Raw genomic sequence first — 19,641 nt, 5'->3', positions numbered from 1 at the left:
GCGGAGGGGATAATAGTTGATTGTTCCGTCCAAATGAAGCAGAGGACATCCGGACTAAAGTCAGAAAGAACAGAGAATGTCCCATGTACTTAATGATCTGTTGAGGTGCTCGCAGAAAAATACTTTTCACTGTACCTCGGAACACGTGACATCCAATCCAAATCAATTTAGTGGGGCACAAACTCAGGAGACCACGGATTACAGGATAGCAGAATTGAGAACAGGGTGGATGCGGTAGCAGAGTTAGCAAATAGCTATAATTTTCCCGGTGTGGAGCTGGGAAAGCTAATCGGTATTGATACACAACATTAAAGCCTTGACAAACCGACATTGAGTCAGGTGATCATAGGTTGAAATCTCACTCAAGAGACTCAAGGACATAAACCAGGCTGACACATCATTGTTGCATTAAAGGAGGGCTGCAGAATCAAAGGCTTTTGGTTGCCATATTAAACCACGGCCCGAATGCCAGTAATGTTTTTAAGGTACACAAAGAACACCAGATAACAAAGTTAATCCAGCCAACATTTGGTCCTCAAATCAACACCAGGCCCACGGTCATTTACCTCATTCACAGAAACTTTACAGTGCAGAAGGAAGTCATTCAGCCTATCGAGTTTGCACTGCCTCTCTGAAAGAGCATTCTGTCTATTCCCACTTCTCTGCCTTATCCCCATAACCTTGCACATTCTTTCTTTTCAGATAACAAGCCAATTCCCTTTAAATATCTTGATTGAACCTGCCTCCACCACCCTCTCAGAAGTCTATTCCAGACTCCAACCGCCCTCTGGGTGAATTTCATTTTCCTCACATCACTTTTACCAACTATTTTGAATGTGCCCTCTAGTTTTTGGATGCTCTCAAATGGGGACAGTTTCTCACTATTCACCATGTCCATGTCCCTAACCCTCAGGATCTTGAATACTTCTATCAAGTCTCCTCTCGGCCTTCTTTACTCCAAGGAAAACAATCCCAACCTCTCCAATCTATCCTCATAGCTACAATCCTATATGTCTGGAATCATTCTTGTGAATCTCCTCTCTACTCAATGCCCCTATTAATAAAGCCTAAGATTCTATATGCTTTATTCACTACTCTCTCATCATGCCCTGCCATCTTCAATGACCTATGTTCACATACACCGGGGTACCTCTGTCCTGCACCTCCTTTAGAGTTTTTCCTTTATTTTATACTGTTTCTCCATATTCTTCCTGTCGAAATGAATCATCTCACTTCTCTGCATTGACCTTAATCTGCCACTTGTGTGCCCAATCCACCAACATGTCTATGTCCTTTTGAAGTTCAATACTATCCTCAACAGAGTTGACAATGTTTCCAATCTTCGAATCATCTGCAAATTTTGAAATCATGCCCGAACACCCCAGTCTAGGTAATTAGTATATGTCAGGAAGATCAAGGGTCCCAACCATGAGCCCTGGGGAATTCTACCAAAAACCTTCCACCAACATGAAAAATCACCATTTATTACTGCTTTCTATTTCCTGTCACTCAGCCAATTCCTTATCCAAGTGCCTACCTTCCTCGTTATTCAATGAGCTAGAATTCTGCTCTTGCACAAGTCTGTTCTGTGGCACTATATCGAATGTCTTTTGAAAATCCATATAACCACATGAACAATGCTGTCCTTATCAACTTTCTCTTTAACCACCTCATACAAAAAGCCTGAAAATTAGCTAAAAATTATTTTCCCTGAATGAATCTTTGTTGGCTTTCCTTAATAATCCTGCACTTATCTAATGACTATTGATTTTGTTCCAAACTATAATTTCCAGACGATTCTTTAACACTGAAGTCAAACTGACTGGTCTGTAGTTTCCGGCTTTGCAGACGACACAAAGGTTGGTGGAATTGCGGATAGCGATGAAGACTGTCAGAGGATACAGCAGGATTTAGATTGTTTGGAGACTTGAGCGGAGAGATGGCAGATGGAGTTTAATCCGGACAAATGTGAGGTAATGCATTTTGGAAGGTCTAATGCAGGTAGGAATATACAGTGAATGGTAGAACACGCAAGAGTATTGAAAGTCAGAGATATCTAGGTATACAGGTCCACAGGTCACTGAAAGGGGCAACATAGGTGGAGAAGGTAGTCAAGAAGGCATACGGCATGCTTGCCTTCATTGGCCGGGGCATTGAGTATAAGAATTGGCAAGTCATGTTGCAGCTGTATAGAACCTTAGTTAGGCCACACTTGGAGTATAGTGTTCGATTCTGGTCGCCACACTATTAGAAGGATGTGGAGGCTTTAGAGAGGGTGCAGAAGAGATTTACCAGAATGTTGCCTGGTATGGAGGGCATTAGCTATAAGGAGCGGTTGAATAAACTCGGTTTGTTCTCGCTGGAACGACGGAGGTTGAGGGGCGACCTGATAAGAGGTCTACAAAATTATGAGGGGCATAGACAGAGTGGATAGTCAGAGGCTATTCCCCAGGGTAGAGGGGTAAATTACTAGGGGGCATAGGTTTAAGGTGCAAGGGGCAAGGTTTAGAGTAGTTGGACGAGGCAAGTTTTTTTTTTTTAAATTTATACAGAGGGTAGTGGGTGCCTGGAACTCGCTGCCGGAGGAGGTGGTGGAAGCAGGGACGATAGTGACATTTAAGGGGCATCTTGACAAATAGATGAATAGGATGGGAATAGAGGGATACGGACCCAGGAAGCGTAGAAGATTGTAGTGTGGTCGGGCAGCATGGTCGGCGGGGGCTTGGAGGGCTGAAGGGCCTGTTCCTGTGCTGTACTTTTCTTTGTTCTTTGAACAAGGGTGTAACATTTGCAATTCTCCAGTCCTCTGGGTCACCCGTGTCTCAGGAAGACAAGATGATTATCACTAGCACCTCTGCAATTTCACTCTCACTTCCCTCAATATCCTAGGATGAATATCCTAACTTTGACAAAGAGTCATCCAGACATTAGCGCCCTTTTCTCTCCAGATGCTGTCAGGCCTGCTGAGATTGTTCAATATTTTCTGTTTTTGTACCCAAGGATGAATCTCATCTAGTCCTAGTACCTTATCTATATTAAGTAAAGACAGCCTTTGTAACATCTCCTCCTTCTCAATTGATGCTTGTGGTATTGGTGTATGCAAGCTGGCTACCACTTCTGCTTACAAAACACATTAAAAACATTTAGTTGGCAAAGACTCTGGAATACTCAAGGACATGAAAAGCAATTCATAAATGCTTTTTGTTTGCAACTCTAACATGTTGTGGCATGAATCTGAAAATCGCCAAAAAACTTGCAATTATGCCCTCAGGGCCTCCCAAAAGTTATTCAAAGCTAAGTAGGATTCAAAGCTAAGTAGGAAATGGTTTAAAGTGGGGACCTGTAGTGATGTGTCAAATCACTAGTTAAATCTTTTTTCCAATTAATGTTAGTTGAAGGATAAATATTAGGCAGAACATCCGAAGAATGCCCTGCTCAACTTTGAATCATACCATGGAAGATTTATTTTCGCCCTGCCTAAAGGGTCAGATGGGATCACAGTTTAACATCTTATCTGAAAGCCTGAATATTAGACACAAAGCATACTTCCCAGCAAATCTAGGCAATGGTGCATTGGCCCACCTCAGGGGGCAACCCACTAACCCAGACAAGTGATGCTTGGCAAAGATTAAAACAGCAGCAACTTTTGGTACAATAAACATTCCATTAACTTTATCAACTCTACATTGGGGTTGGCCCATGTGTCAGGGGGTAACCCACTAATTCAGGCAAAGATGGAAACGGCAGCAACGTTTGATACAATAAACATTCCATTAACTTTATCAACTCTACATTGGGGTTTGTACTGTTTACATTGGTTAAACTTTGACTTTATTTCACAGAAATATCTTTAAAATATTAATTTGGCACATAACTGAACAAGGTACTTGGTGCTACAAGATACAAATGTGAAAACAAGCACACAAAAAAACTGACTGATGACAAACATTGTGAACAGCTGTCACATGGGGCGGCACGGTGGCACAGTGGTTAGCACTGCTGCCTCACAGCGCCATGGACTCAGGTTCGATCCAGGCCCCGGGTTATTGTCCGTGTGGAGTTTGCACATTCTCCCCGTGTCTGTGTGAGTCTCATCCCCACAACCCAAAGATGTGCAGAGTATGTGAATTTGCCATGCTAAATTGCCCCTTAGTTGGAAAAAACAAACAGCTGCCATATGACTGGAACATAGTTAATTTTCTGTTCTAAATGTTTAAAAGGGCGTGGGACTCATTGAACTGTAGTTCTGCATTCTGCTAACAAAGATAGGTTTCACAATAATTCACTAAGACAAAATCATACTGTCTGTCACCTTGAAGACAAGCCAAATTTATTCCCAAAAATTACCCTCTCCGGAAGACTATTGATTTGTGACGGAATGCCAGTTTCACAGGATTCGTTCTGGCATCTTGCCCCTAACAGCCACTGCTCTTATACAAGACAAGGTAGTGAGTTTCAGCAGTAGGTTCATCAAAAAAATATATCATACCCAAGCCCAACTATCGCATCTGGGGAAATCGCTGACTGACTAGTGCAAAACCTAGCTCCTTTTGTCTTTTCTAACACAGGGTCAGCAGTAGTGCCCTGAGAGGAACCCCAGCCAAGATCAACTAATTGATCTTCTATAACTTCAATATTATCAACCTTCATTCAACAAGGCACTAGGTAAATTATAGTAATTGACAATGAAAGTATAACCAACAGAGGATGTGTAGAATAATTATTAAACTAAGTTTTAATAAACTTTTAGGCATATTTTCTTGAGTTTCTAAGTCCTAACAAAAGACCAACTTAGGTTTGCGGACAGAAGGTCATTAGTAAAGAAGACTCTTTAATAGTTGTCAGATACATTGCAAAAAATGACAAAGTAAATGCTGAAAACTGATCGAAAGGTAATCTTTCTTTCCCTCGACTGAAATTGGTACATTAACAAATGAAATGGCTAATATGCTTCAACACCTCTTGTCTGCTGAAACCCATTTCCTTATTTGTGCATATGCGAATGTGAGATACAAACAGAATAGGTCACGGTCCATCACTTGCATTGGAGTCCAAAGCCTAAAAAAACAGCTTTAACATGCCTACAGGAGAGGATGCTTCACAATCTTATAAGTACGGGAAAAAATAGGTAAATGTCCCTAAAACTGTTAAAAGTTGGATCTTTTCTCCAACCACTTAAAACTGCGGTGACTAATTTTTAAAAAGGCAGTCATATTTCCGCGACTTTTAGACAAAAGACAAAATACACGCCCTAAGGCCACTAAAAAAAGAGGCGTGCAGCATTCTCTAGAACAAACTCTTTAGCTGTTTAACTGTCACGAAGAACATTCAAGGTTATATGTATATATATCTGAAGATAAAGGTCGAGAATTGAAAGGAGGGATAAAAGAAAACCGCTTTTATATGGGACTAAAAGTTTTTGCTGAGGGGGGTGGGGGAAAGGCTCAATCGGGCCGATTAAGAAATGCCCAAATTCTGGTACTAAAAAGCGTCCACGAAAACAGTCGTCTCCACATTTAGAGTAGAAGATTAGGAGCTTCACCACCCTACCCCGCCTCTCCTGTGTGTGTGTGTGTATGAAAAGATATATATTTAAACTGGCTGCATGTTCCCCACCCAAAAATAGGACATGTCCCACATTCCTGCCCTTTTTGCGGCAGGAGATAAAGAAAGAAAAATAATCTTTCTGCGGATAACTCTCTCCCAGACAAGAGACGGTGAAGAGCGGCCAGACACCCGAGGGGCTTTTCTTACCCCAGGCCGGCCCGATTACCTTTAAAACAAAAGTCTATGAAGGCGAAAGATATTTACAGCCGTTGAGATTTCCTCTCGCCCCGGCGGCTCTCCCTCTCAGAAGCGGCGGTTGTTATCAGCACAGACTATCTCCCCTCCTCCTCCTTAACGCACTCTCTTCAAACGGTGCTTTGTCTTCTTTTTTTAATCTTCTCCCCACCCGCCCCGATTTCCCCACCTCTAACCCGGGCTCCGTTTCTCTTCTTCGAGACGTCGCTCCGTCCAGCGGTGGCGGCGGCTCCCTTCTCTCTCAATCGCTTCACTCAGTCACTCACTCCGGTGGCCGACTCCGCCTCGAGCGCCGCCGAATGGTTCCGAGCCCAGCCGAGCGACGCTGCCGAGTGGTTCCACGCTCTGCCCGATGGTTCCGAGCCCGGCCGAGCGGCGCTGCCGAGTGGTTCCGAGCTCAGCCGAGCGGCGCTGCCGCCCCAGCCCCCGGAAACGCGTTCCAGACTGAAGACGTCACTGCGTGGGCGTGGTGTTGAGTGAAGGGTGATGTCATTGGCAGTGGTGTGCTGGGGCTGTGGTGGCCCTCCTGAGACCAAACAGACCATTTTGGGGTCTTCGCTTTGGCTGGCACCTGGGACTGCCAACACCCTTAACATTTTGCTGGCTTGTTCAGACCATCAAAGATTACACTTCTAGATATTGGAAGGGAGAAAAATCATTATTTAATTTCAAATAATTGTGGTTGTTTCATTTTGAGTTCATTCTCAGGACATGGATGTCGCTGGCAAGGCCAACATTTAATGCCCATCTTGAATCGCTGCAGTCCATGTGATGAAGGTATTTCCACGATGCTGTGAGATAAGAAGTTCCAGAATTTTGACCCGACGACCATGCCGATATATTTCCAAGTCAGCATCCTGTGTGACTTGAAGCTGAACTTGAAAGTGACAGTTGCTCCCATCTGCTGTCCATGCTCTAGATGGTGGAGGTTCTGGACTTAGGAGATGCTGTTGAAGAAGCATAATTATATGAATACTGGAGATTGGAAAAAGGCTGATTGACAGTTGAGAATCATTCAATCAGCTAATGAAGAGTCTGTTCACTTTCTAATTAATGTGGGAAAGCAGTGCACCACCACGATGAGCATGTTAGGCAGCCAAAGCCACAAACATGCAACCAGTGCAGACATCATGCGATGAAGAAAAAATATGCCATACCAGTGTTCTATAGAATCCCTACAGTGCAGAAAGAGGCCATTCAGCCCATTGAATCTGTACCGACCTTCTGAAAGGGGGAGACATTAGCAGGGGAGACTAGGACCCGGGGGCACAGCCTTAGAGTAAAAGGGAGTCACTTTAGAACAGAGATGAGAAATTTCTTCAGCCAGAGACTGGTGGGTCTGTGGAATTCATTGCCATAGAGGGCGGTGGAGGCCGGGATGTTGAGTGTCTTTAAGACAGAAGTTGATAAATTCTTGATTTCTCAGGGAATTAAGGGCTATGGAGAGAGAGCGGGTAAATGGAGTTGAAATCAGCCATGATTGAATGGTGGAGTGGACTCGATGGGCCGAATGGCCTTACCTCCGCTCCTATGTCTTATGGTCTTAAAGAGCACCCTACCTGCGCCCATTCCCCGCCCTATCCCCGTAACCCCACCTAACCTGCATATCTATGGACACTAAGAGCAATTTAGCATGGCCAATCCACCTAACCTGCACATTTTTATACTGTGGGAGGAAACTGGAGCACCTGGAGGAAACCCATGCAGACATGGGGAGAATGTGAAAACTCCACACAAGTCACCCAAGGACAGAATCAAACCCTGGTCCCTACCGTTGTGATACAGCAGTTCTAGCCACCATGCTACCCATGTGTCGACAGCCCTATTTCCATAATTAGTACTAACCAACTGAAATAAACTTTTAAACCCGAGGTTATGGGAGGTTATAAGCCATTCGATTTATTGTGTTGTACTTTGTCATGCATATGGTGATTATCCGTCATTGACATCCATCTGTGTAAGATAATGGACATGTAGCAAATCAGATTCTTTGGAATGGGGGAGCCTCATATGGTGCACTTTGGTTGATGGCTGCAGAGAGTAATCTGTGAGAGACAGGTTCTGCCACAAATGCCTCACATGAAGTGGTTATCGTTGTGGGCTGTTGATTTTGGTGTTGATGCCTGTTGCCAAGCCACTGTAGCCACCAATCATCATTGTGGCACAAGCTGGCCTGCAGGTGATGCTGCCATTTTCCTCTGTCACCAATGTGTGTCTCACAATCAATGTTTATGGTCCTCATGTCACATTTGCAAGCAGCCTAGTGTCATAATATATATCTGTGTATACAATGGAGTGCAGACAGGCAGTGATTGACACACAGGATGACCAGTAAGCACACAGAACAGAGCAGCCAATCACCAGACAGGACATGACCACTATAAAGCCAAAGGGCACCAGTTTTCCTGCTCTCTCGGGACCCAGCCTCTGAGACAGTCAGAGTTAGTGAGCTGGCCAGTGCAAACACCATGTAGTAGCTAGTAAGTCTGGTTAGGCTAGTATCAGGTCTCCAGTCAAGTCAGCATAGTGTCAACCCACAGTTGAACATGTACAATAGTTTAGATGTTAAATAAAATCGTGTTGCATCTTATCAAGTGTTGGAGGTCTGTCTCTCGCTACACTGCATCAAGTGATCAAGTGCAGTCCACATCGACCCTGCCTACCCAACACATCATGGTACCAGTGAGTGATGCTGAAAATTGACGGACCTACCTTGAGTGAATCAGCGTTGACCAGCAAACAGACGGACCTACCTTGAGTGAATCAGCATTGACCAGCAAACAGCAATCCAGTGACATGGAAAACGTCCGCCCTCCTCCGCAGCTCCGCATCGCTGGCAACCTCGGTGCAAATTGGAAGATCTTCAAACAAAAGTTCCAACTCTATCTAGAAGCCACCGACCTCAAGGCCACATCGGATGCCAGGAAGATCGCACTATTCCTCTCCACAGCTGGGGACCACGCCATCCACATCTATAACTCCCTTACATTCACTGAAGGCGAAGACAAGACAAAATTTAAAACAGTCCTACTGAAGTTCGACAGCCACTGCGACATTGAGGTGAATGAGAGCTTTGAACGGTACGTTTTCCAGCAGAGGCTTCAGGGTAAGGATGAACCTTTTCAATCCTTTCTGACCCATCTCCGCATCCTCGCGCAGTCATGTAACTATGACTCGACCACTGATTCCATGATTCGGGATCAGATCGTTTTCGGGATCCACTCCGATTCCCTTCACCAGCAACTCCTGAAAGTCAAGCAGCTCACCCTCACCATCGAAATGTGCGTTCTCTACGAGCATGCTAACAATCGGTACTCCCACATCAGGGCGTCAGAAACGGCAAAGCTAACCTCCCACGAGGCGGAACGGGTGCAGGCCATCGCACAAATGCAGGGCCTAAGTGTCGACGAGAGTGGCCATTCCACGCGCTTTTCCCGGGTCCCTGCGCATGCGTGCCACGACCGAGTGGACGGCGAGACCGACGACCAGAGTGTGCAGGTGCGTACATCGTTCGACCGCACTGCGCATGCTCAATGGCGCACGGAACGCGCTGACGTTGGCGTCATGACGCGTCCGAATTGTGGCTCCGCTCATTTAAAGCGGCAATGTCCGGCAAAATCACGACGGTGTCTACAGTGTGGCAAGCTTGGCCACTACACAGCCGTTTGCAGGTCTGCTTCACTGCCCAGCATCCAGTGACCCCAGCTGCGGCGCAGAAGCATCCGTTCAATACAGCAGGCCATGCCAGACTCCGACCCCGACAGCCCAACAGATCCTGCTGCTGCGTGCCTCAAATCTCCATACCGGGTGGGCATCATTACGAAGCATGCGCTGCCTTTCTCCAAGACAGCGGAGCACCTCCCGATCCTCAGCGTGTATCCCGACGACGAGTGGTGTGCTGTCCTCACAGTCAACAAGGCTCGCATCCGGTTCAAACTGGACACCGGCGCATCGGCGAAACTCATCTCCAAATCCGATCTCGACACCATCCGCGTCAGACCAAGCATTGTTCCACCGGCCTGCCAGGTCCTTGACTACAATGGCAATACCTTAGCTGCCAGTGGCTCATGCCAACTCGGAGTTTCCAATAAGCCATTTAAAGCAACACTGCGATTTGAGATCGTGGGACCTGACAGAGCATCCCTGCTCGGTGCTCGGGCCTGCAAACTCCTGAACTTGGTTCAGCGAGTCCACACCATGTCATCCTCAGAGGCGACGGCCTCACCTGATGAGAACTTTCAGGCTGAAATTGATGACGTCATCACGCAGTACCACAGCGTGTTCGACGGAATGGGCACACTCACATACCGATACAAAATCCTGCTCAAACCAAACGCCACCCCTGTGATCCACGCACCACGTCGGGTGCCGGCACCCCTCAAGGACTGCCTCAAGCAGCATTTCCAGGACCTCCAAGACCAGGGCATCATATCAAAGGTCACAGAACCCACAGACTGGGTCAGCTCCATGGTCTGCGTCAAGAAGCCGTCAGGGGAGCTTCGAATCTGCATCGACCCCGAGTATCTAAACCGCAACATCATGAGGGAACATTATCCGATACCAAAACGAGAGGAGTTGACCAGCGAGATGGCTCATGCCAAACTCTTTACGAAGCTGGACGCCTCCAAGGGGTTCTGGCAAATACAGCTGGATGCATCCAGTCGCAAGCTGTGCACATTCAGTACCCCGTTCGGTCGCTACTGCTACAACCGGATGCCTTTTGGCATCATCTCTGCCTCAGAGGTGTTTCACCGCATCATGGAACGGATAATGGAGGGTCTCGAGGGGGTGCACGTGTATGTTGACAATGTCATAATCTGGTCCACAACTCCTCAAGAACACATCGATCGCATCAAGCAGGTATTTCACAGAATTCATGAACATGGCCTCCGACTGGCCTCTGGCAGGCAGAGAAATGGGTGACCACCAGAAAGGGCAGGCAGTCTGTGCAGGAATCCCCTGTGGTTGTCCCCCTCTCGAACAGGTATACCCCTTTGGATACTGTCGGGGGGGGATAGCCTATCAGGGGAAAACAGCAGCAGCCAGAGCAGTGGCACCACGGCTGGCTCTGATGTTCAGAAGGGAGGGTCAAAGCGCAGAAGAGTAATAGTAATAGGGGACTCTATAGTCAGGGGCACAGATAGGCGCTTCTGTGGACGTGAAAGAGACTCCAGGATGGTATGTTGCCTCCCTGGTGCCAGGGTCCAGGATGTCTCCGAACGGGTAGAGGGCATCCTGAAGGGGGAGGGCAAACAGGCAGAGGTCGTTGTACATATTGGTACTAACGACATAGGCAGGAAGGGGCATGAGGTCCTGCAGCAGGAGTTCAGGGAGCTAGGCAGAAAGTTAAAAGACAGGACCTCGAGGGTTGTAATCTCGGGATTACTCCCTGTGCCACGTGCCAGTGAGGCTAGAAATAGGAAGATAGAGCAGCTAAACACGTGGCTAAACAGCTGGTGTAGGATGGAGGATTTCCATTATCTGGACCACTGGGAGCTCTTCCGGGGCAGGTGTGACCTGTATAAGAAGGACGGGTTGCATCTAAACCGGAGAGGCATAAATATCCTGGCCGCAAGGTTTGCTAGTGTCACACGGGAGGGTTTAAACTAGTATGGCAGGGGGGTGGGCACGGGAGCAATAGGTCAGAAGGTGAGAGCATTGAGGGAGAACTAGGGAATAGGGACAGTGTGGCTCTGAGGCAGAGCAGGCAGGGAGAAGTTGCTGAACACAGCGGGTCTGGTGGCCTGAAGTGCATATGTTTTAATGCAAGAAGTATTACGGGTAAGGCAGATGAACTTAGAGCTTGGATTAGTACTTGGAACTATGATGTTGTTGCCATTACAGAGACCTGGTTGAGGGAAGGGCAGGATTGGCAGCTAAACGTTCCAGGATTTAGATGTTTCAGGCGGGATAGAGGGGGATGTAAAAGGGGAGGCGGAGTTGCGCTACTGGTTCGGGAGAATATCACAGCTGTACTGCGGGAGGACATCTCAGAGGGCAGTGAGGCTATATGGGTAGAGATCAGGAATAAGAAGGGTGCAGTCACAATGTTGGGGGTTTACTACAGGCCTCCCAACAGCCAGCGGGAGAGAGAGGAGCAGATAGGTAGACAGATTTTGGAAAAAAGAGTAAAAACAACAGGGTTGTGGTGATGGGAGACTTCAACTTCCCCAATATTGACTGGGACTCACTTAGTGCCAGGGGCTTAGACGGGGCGGAGTTTGTAAGGAGCATCCAGGAGGGCTTCTTAAAACAATATGTAGACAGTCCAACTAGGGAAGGGGCGGTACTGGACCTGGTATTGGGGAATGAGCCCGGCCAGGTGGTAGATGTTTCAGTAGGGGAGCATTTCGGTAACAGTGACCACAATTCAGTAAGTTTTAAAGTACTAGGATGAATGTGCTAAATTGGGGGAAGGCTAATTATAACAATATTAGGCGGGAACTGAAGAACATAGATTGGGGGCGGATGTTTGAGGGCACATCAACATCTGACATGTGGGAGGCTTTCAAGTGGCAGTTGAAAGGAATTCAGGACCGGTATGTTCCTGTGAGGAAGAAGGATAAATACGGCAATTTTCGGGAACCTTGGATGACGAGAGATATTGTAGGCCTCGTCAAAAAGAAAAAGGAGGCATTTGTCAGGGCTAAAAGGCTGGGAACAGACGAAGCCTGCATGGAATATAAGGAAAGTAGGAAGGAACTTAAGCAAGGAGTCAGGAGGGCTAGAAGAGGTCACGAAACGTCATTGGCAAATAGGGTTAAGGAAAATCCCAAGGCTTTTTACACGTACATAAAAAGCAAGAGGGTAGCCAGGGAAATGGTTGGCCCACTGAAGGATAGGCAAGGGCATCTATGTGTGGAGCCAGAGGAAATGGGCGAGGTACTAAATGAATACTTTGCATCAGTATTCACCAAAGAGAAGAAATTGGTAGATGTTGAGTCTGGAGAAGGGTGTGTAGATAGCCTGGGTCACACTGAGATCCAAAAAGACGAGGTGTTGGGTGTCTTAAAAAATATTAAGGTAGATAAGTCCCCAGGGCCTGATGGGATCTACCCCAGAATACTGAAGGAGGCTGGAGAGGAAATTGCTGAGGCCTTGACAGAAATCTTTGGTCCTCGCTGTCTTCAGGGGATGTCCCGGAGGACTGGAGAATAGCCAATGTTGTTCCTCTGTTTAAGAAGGGTAGCAAGGATAATCCAGGGAACTACAGGCCGGTGAGCCTTACTTCAGTGGTAGGGAAATTACTGGAGAGAATTCTTCGAGACAGGATCTACTCCCATTTGGAAGCAAATGGACGTATTAGTGAGAGGCAGCACGGTTTTGTGAAGGGAAGGTCGTGTCTCACTAACTTGATAGAGTTTTTCGAGGAGGTCACTAAGATGATTGATGCAGGTAGGGCAGTGGATGTTGTCTATATGGACTTCAGTAAGGCCTTTGACAAGGTCCCTCATGGTAGACTAGTACAAAAGGTGAAGTCACACGGGATCAGGGGTGAGCTGGCAAGGTGGATACAGAACTGGCTAGGCCATAGAAGGCAGAGAGTAGCAATGGAAGGATGCTTTTCTAATTGGAGGGCTGTGACCAGTGGTGTTCCACAGGGATCAGTGCTGGGACCTTTGCTCTTTGTAGTATATATAAATGATTTGGAGGAAAATGTAACTGGTCTGATTAGTAAGTTTGCAGACGACACAAAGGTTGGTCGAATTGCGGATAGCGATGAGGACTGTCAGAGGATACAGCAGGATTTAGATTGTTTGGAGACTTGGGCGGAGAGATGGCAGATGGAGTTTAATCTGGACAAATGTGAGGTAATGCATTTTGGAAGGTCTAATGCAGGTAGGGAATATACAGTGAATGGTAGAACCCTCAAGAGTATTGAAAGTCAAAGAGATCTAGGAGTACAGGTCCACAGGTCATTGAAAGGGGCAACACAGGTGGAGAAGGTAGTCAAGAAGGCATACGGCATGCTTGCCTTCATTGGCCGGGGCATTGAGTATAAGAATTGGCAAGTCATGTTGCAGCTGTATAGAACCTTAGTTAGGCCGCACTTGGAGTATAGTGTTCAATTCTGGTCGCCACACTACCAGAAGGATGTGGAGGCTTTAGAGAGGGTGCAGAAGAGATTTACCAGAATGTTGCCTGGTATGGAGGGCATTAGCTATGAGGAGCGGTTGAATAAACTCGGTTTGTTCTCACTGGAACGAAGGAGGTTGAGGGGAGACCTGATAGAGGTATACAAAATTATGAGGGGCATAGACAGAATGGATAGTCAGAGGCTTTCCCCAGGGTAGAGGGGTCAATTACTAGGGGGCATAGGTTTAAGGTGAGAGGGGCAAGGTTTAGAGTAGATGTACGAGGCAAGTTTTTTACGCAGAGGGTAGTGGGTGCCTGGAACTCGCTACCGGAGGAGGTGGTGGAAGCAGGGACGATAGTGACATTTAAGGGGCAGCTTGACAAATACATGAATAAGATGGGAATAGAGGGATACGGACCCAGGAAGTGTAGAAGATTGTAGTTTAGTCGGGCAGCATGGTCGGCACGGGCTTGGAGGGCCGAAGGGCCTGTTCCTGTGCTGTACATTTCTTTGTTCTTTGTTCTTTTGACTCAACAGAGCCAAGTGCTCGTTCGGTCAATCAGAAATCAAATTCCTTGGTGACCACATCTCGCAGCAAGGCGTGCAGCCAGATGCTGACAAGGTCTCGGCGATCAACGCCATGAAGACCCCAGAGGGCAAGAAGGCGGTCCTCCGCTTTCTAGGGATGGTCAACTTCCTCGGGAAGTTCATTCCCAACATGGCGGCACACACCACAGCCCTCCGCCATCTCTTCAAAAAGTCGACGGAATTCCAGTGGCTGCCCGCTCATGAGAACGAATGGCATGAGCTGCGGGCAAAACTCACCACAGCCCCGGTTCTGGTGTTCTTCGACCCTACCAAAGAGGCCAAAATATCCACTGACGCGAACCAGGACGGTATTGGGTCGGTGCTCGTCCAACGGGATGACTCCTCCTCATGGGCACCAGTTGCGTATGCCTCCAGAGCCATGACGCCCACTGAGCAACGGTATGCTCAGATCGAGAAGGAATGCCTGGGCCTCGTAACGGGAATTGACAAATTTCACGACTATGTGTATGGCCTCCCAAAATTCAAGGTTGAGACGGACCACAGGCTACTAGTCCACATAATCTAGAAGGATTTGAATGACATGATGCCTCGGTTACAACAAATCCTTCTCAAGCTACGCCGCTATGACTTTGAACTTGTCTACACGCCAGGCAAAGAACTCATTGTTGCAGATACCTTTTCCAGGTCTATTACCACACCATGTGAACAAACTGACTTTGTCTGCCAAATCGATGCGCAGGTGCAATTGTGTGCCTCCAACCTTCCGGCCACTGATGAGAGGGTCATCCAAATTCGTGAGGAAACGGCCAAGGATCCTCTGCTACAGCGTGTGATGCAGCACTTCACAAATTGCTGGCAGAAGGGACAGTGTCCCCAGTTTTACAACGTCAAGGACGACCTGACGGTGGTGGACGGCATCCTCATGAAGCTCGATAGGATTGTGATTCCGCAGAGCATGCGAGCTATGGTGCTCGGCCAACTCCAAGAGGGTCACCTGGGGGTCGAGAAATGTCGACGCAGAGCTCGAGAGGCAGTCTATTGGCCGGGCATCAGCCAGGACGTTGCCAACACGGTCCACAACTGCCCCACTTGTTAGAAATTTCAGCCAGCTCAACCCAAAGAAACTCTGCAGCAACATGAGATAGTGACCTCCCCATGGTCCAAAGTCGGTGTCGACCTTTTCCACGCCAAGGGGTGTGACTATGTCCTCCTGGTCGACTACTTCTCCAAATACCCTGAAGTGGTGAAACTGTCCGACCTCACGTCGAAAGTGGTGATTAAAGCATGCAAAGAAACTTTTGCCAAGCATGGGATACCGCTCACGGTGATGAGTGACAACGGTCCCTGTTTTTACAGCCAAGAATGGTCTGATTTTGCCCTCCTATACAACTTTCGTCATGTAACCTCCAGCCCCCACTACCCGCACACAAACGGGAAGGCCGGAAAAAGGGGTCCATATCGTCAAGAGATTACTATGCAAGGCTGCAGACTCAGGCTCCGACTTCAACCTGGCGCTGCTGGCATACAGAGCATCCCCGCTGTCCACTGGGTTATCTCCCGCGCAGATGCTCATGAATCACACTCTGCGAACCACGATTCCAGCCATTCATGTTCCAGACCTTGACCGCCTCACGGTCATACAAAAGATGCAGCAGTCTCGGGCCCAACAGAAATCAGCATACGACGCTCATGCCACGGATCTCCCCGAGCTGGTCCCAACTGATCGTGTTCGTGTGCAATTCCCTGACGGCGGCTGGTCTGCCACAGCTGTGGTGGTCAAGCAAGTGGCCCCGAGATTGTTCCTCGTCCGCATGGCTGATGGCTCCTTCCTACGACGCAACAGACGGGCGCTGCACAGAGTTCCACGCCCGCCACCTAACCATGATGTCCCGCCTCACACAATGCTTCCTCCGGGCGTGCCCTACCACGAGGCCACCGATCTACCAGCAATCCTGCCAACCTCTGCGACCACCGCATTGGCGGCAGTCCCGCCTATCCAAGTGCAGGCGGCCCCTGATCCACCCTTGAGGTGGTCAACCAGAGTTAGTCGCCCGCCGCAGAGACTAAACTTATAGACTGAACTTTGGCACAACTGTGTTACCTTATCGTTTTGACCTCTGTAAATATCGTTGTTACCATTTCATCTGCCCTATATCTGCACTAGCGTCACCTTCCTGTGTACATATGGTCATTTTAGCACATTCTGTATATAGTCACGCACATATACACATCCACACGCACATGCACCTTAATATTTATTATCTCAACACACACAATACAGAACAAAAAAAAAAGGGGCGGGAGATGTCATAATATACATCTATATTTACAATGGAGTGCAGACAGGCAGTGATTGACACACAGGATGACCAGTAAACACACAGAACAGAGCAGCCAATCACCAGACAGGCCACGACCACTATAACGCCAGAGGGCACCAGTTTTCCCGCTCTCTCGGGACCCAGCCTCTGAGACAGTCAGAGTTAGTGAGCTGGCCAGTGAAAACACCATGTGGTAGCTAGTAAGTCTGGTTAGGCTAGTATCATGTCTCCAGTCAAGTCAGCATAGTGTCAACCCACAGTTGAACATGTATAATAGTTTAGATGTTAAATAAAATCGTGTTGCATCTTATCAAGAGTTGGAGGTCTGTCTCTCGCTACACTGCATCAAGTGCAGTCCACATTGACCCAGCCTACCCAACACATCACCTAGAAGTGGAACTTTAAGAATCTTATTGTTGCGTAGCTCTGGCTATTCTGCCATACAGAAAATCCTTAGTTATCTGACTGCCTCTATCCTGCGAACATGCACAATCCAGCGAAGTTACCTCTCCTTGATGCAACAGAATGTATCCAAAGCACAGTGTGGACTTTGGGCTGCCAGATCCACAATGGACATGATCTTCTCCACATGGCATTTACAAGAGAAGTGCAGAGAACATTTGGCAATGACCGCTAAAATAATACGAACAAAGAACAAAAGCCTTGCAGATCATCGGCAGAGTACATAACCAAATTAATCGTAACCAAAAGGTCTATAGAAGGCTAAAATTCTGTTTGACCAATTTCACTGGGTAATATGAGACGTGAGTATGTCTGTTGCAGTAGAGGCATTGGTAGATGACCAGTCAGCTTTGCTCATTAATGGAGCCTCTAAGGTTAGACCTGTGCGATTCTTCCCACATGCCAATACAAAAACCAACTGCACATTAGCCAGAACACTGCCTACATTCAAAATGTTTCTAATGTACTGTTCTAGAGGAATTGCAGAGATACAGAGCTACAGGTACTGAGAAGCAGCATTCCTGAACTGTTGTTTCATTTTCAAAGTCTTAGATGTACCAGCTTTGCTTATGTAGAGACCAGTGTTGGTTAAAAGAGTCTCAAACTGCATCTTTAATGCATGCAAGGACCTGCTTTTGAATGAAAAACACTCTGACTCATTATATGAGTCCTTCATTCTTGCCGCTTTTTCTACTCACATCCTTAGTTGCACAATGGTATTGTCAACCTACAATTCAATTTATAATCCAAATCCTTCAATTGTGCAGCCAATTGCCACTTTCAGAGTGCTGCATTCTCAAGATCTTGGCAATACCAAGTGGTAACATTGGACTTTTAAATATGAAAACAAAACTGCTCTGAATCAGAGTGGTCTATTGCATTTTGCAAGCTTCCTCGGGTGACTTTCTCCAACACTAAACCACTCCTTACCTCCCCCCACCCCCTCTCCAGTCTGTATTGAGCTCATTACTGGTAGGCAGCAGTTTGGATGTTAATGTATTCCTCAATGGGGGCAAGTTTAGCCCACTTGGCTAGACAGCTGGTTTGTAATGCAGAGCGAGGCCAGCAGCACGGGTTCAATTCCCGTACCGACTGAGGTTATTCATAAAGGCCCCGCCTTCTCAACCTTGCCCTTTGCCTGAGGTGTGGTGATCCTCAGGTTAAATCACCACCAATCAACTCTCCCTGTCAAAGGGGAAAGCAGCCTATGGGTATCTGGGACTATGGCAACTTTACTTTTTACTCCCCAAACAACTCAATTTCTCCCACCAGTATGCACACTCTATTTTTAATTGCTTTATAGTGAGCACTATTGAAATGTTAGAATGCAATGGCTTGACTTTGATGGATCAGTTGGTATTTTCTGCCCCACCAGTCTCATATGTTTGTGCATTCAATCGGTTACAAACAGTCACTCATTTAGAAAGAGAACTTGCATTCACATAATGCCTTTCATATCCTCAAAATGTTCCAAAGTGAAAAGCTTTTGAAGTAAGTTCACTGTCATATCAGCAGGAAACACTGCAGTCAAATTGAGCGCAGCAAAGTCTCAGAAACAGCATTGTGATAAGAGGCAAAATTATCTATAAGTGATGATGGTTAAGGGATAAATGCTGACCAATTTACTGGGGAAGAACTTTTCTGCTCTTCTTCAAATTGCGCCATTAAGGGGGGTAACGTGATGTGAGAAGGGAGCGGCTGCATTTCCGCAAGCTCCGGCTCTATTCATATTTTAATCCGTCTTTTCACCCCAGTGCACATTTTGATTTGTCTTTTCTTGGTTTACATAGCTTGTGTCATGTCACGAGAAGTGTTTGGTCGGTGTCTCCACATGAAAGAGCCAACATAAAGTGCTGAAGTCCTCGTTTGCTTATAGCGGCTAGGGTGGGGCCCTACATTCACTGGCGTAGTTGCTATTGAGTGGGTTCCTGCCTCAGCAGCGCTGTGCGCACCGAAGGGTGATGGCTGCCAACGAAGACGTTGCAATGGCTGAAAATCTCGGCTCAGCGGTACAGGCCGTCAGGGCTCAATTCAAAGAATTGGGGTTAATTCTTTGGCGGCGATAGAGGCGCATGGGGAGTTTCTTGCAATGGAGAGCACACTGTCCTAGGTGGAATGCTGCCTCTTCACTGTTGAGTTCCTGCTGCATGGCTTGTGTATGTCCTGATGGTTTTGGGAGAGAGAGAGGCGGACCGAAGAGTTTCCGAGTGGATTCGAGAATTGGCTGCCATGTTTCAGGAATCGGGATTTGAAGGCTGGGTGTATCAGATCCGATGGAGCACAACATGTCCTGTCCTCGGGGCCTAGGATCTGTTTGGCCTCGCGATCACTGGTCCTGATTTGTCCTGATGTTTGCCGTGAGGGGTTGGAGGTAGCCAAACCGGTTGAGCCATCTCCCCCGTCCGAGGCCTAGGCTGTAGGCCACCTGGG

At 47.3% G+C, this 19,641-nt stretch overlaps 1 protein-coding gene across 4 annotated transcripts in view; it reads right to left on the bottom strand.

Annotated features, from left to right (window-relative positions):
• Positions 1-6,079, bottom strand: part of LOC140424847 (integrin beta-1-like) — a 169,610-nt gene extending 163,531 nt beyond the window's left edge. Inside the window, exon 1 of one of the 4 annotated variants that reach the window (XM_072508341.1) lies at positions 5,972-6,079. The gene's annotated coding sequence lies outside the window, so the exon portion shown is untranslated. The other 3 variants (XM_072508340.1, XM_072508339.1, XM_072508343.1) reach the window with 3 other exon arrangements.
• Positions 6,080-19,641: the final 13,562 nt, after the last annotated feature.

The sequence above is a fragment of the Scyliorhinus torazame genome, chromosome 6 (assembly GCF_047496885.1).
Source record: "Scyliorhinus torazame isolate Kashiwa2021f chromosome 6, sScyTor2.1, whole genome shotgun sequence".
NCBI classification, from domain to species: Eukaryota; Metazoa; Chordata; class Chondrichthyes; order Carcharhiniformes; family Scyliorhinidae; genus Scyliorhinus; species Scyliorhinus torazame.
The sequence above is the reverse complement of the archived record's forward strand: the minus strand, read 5'-3'. Positions and strand labels throughout refer to the sequence as shown.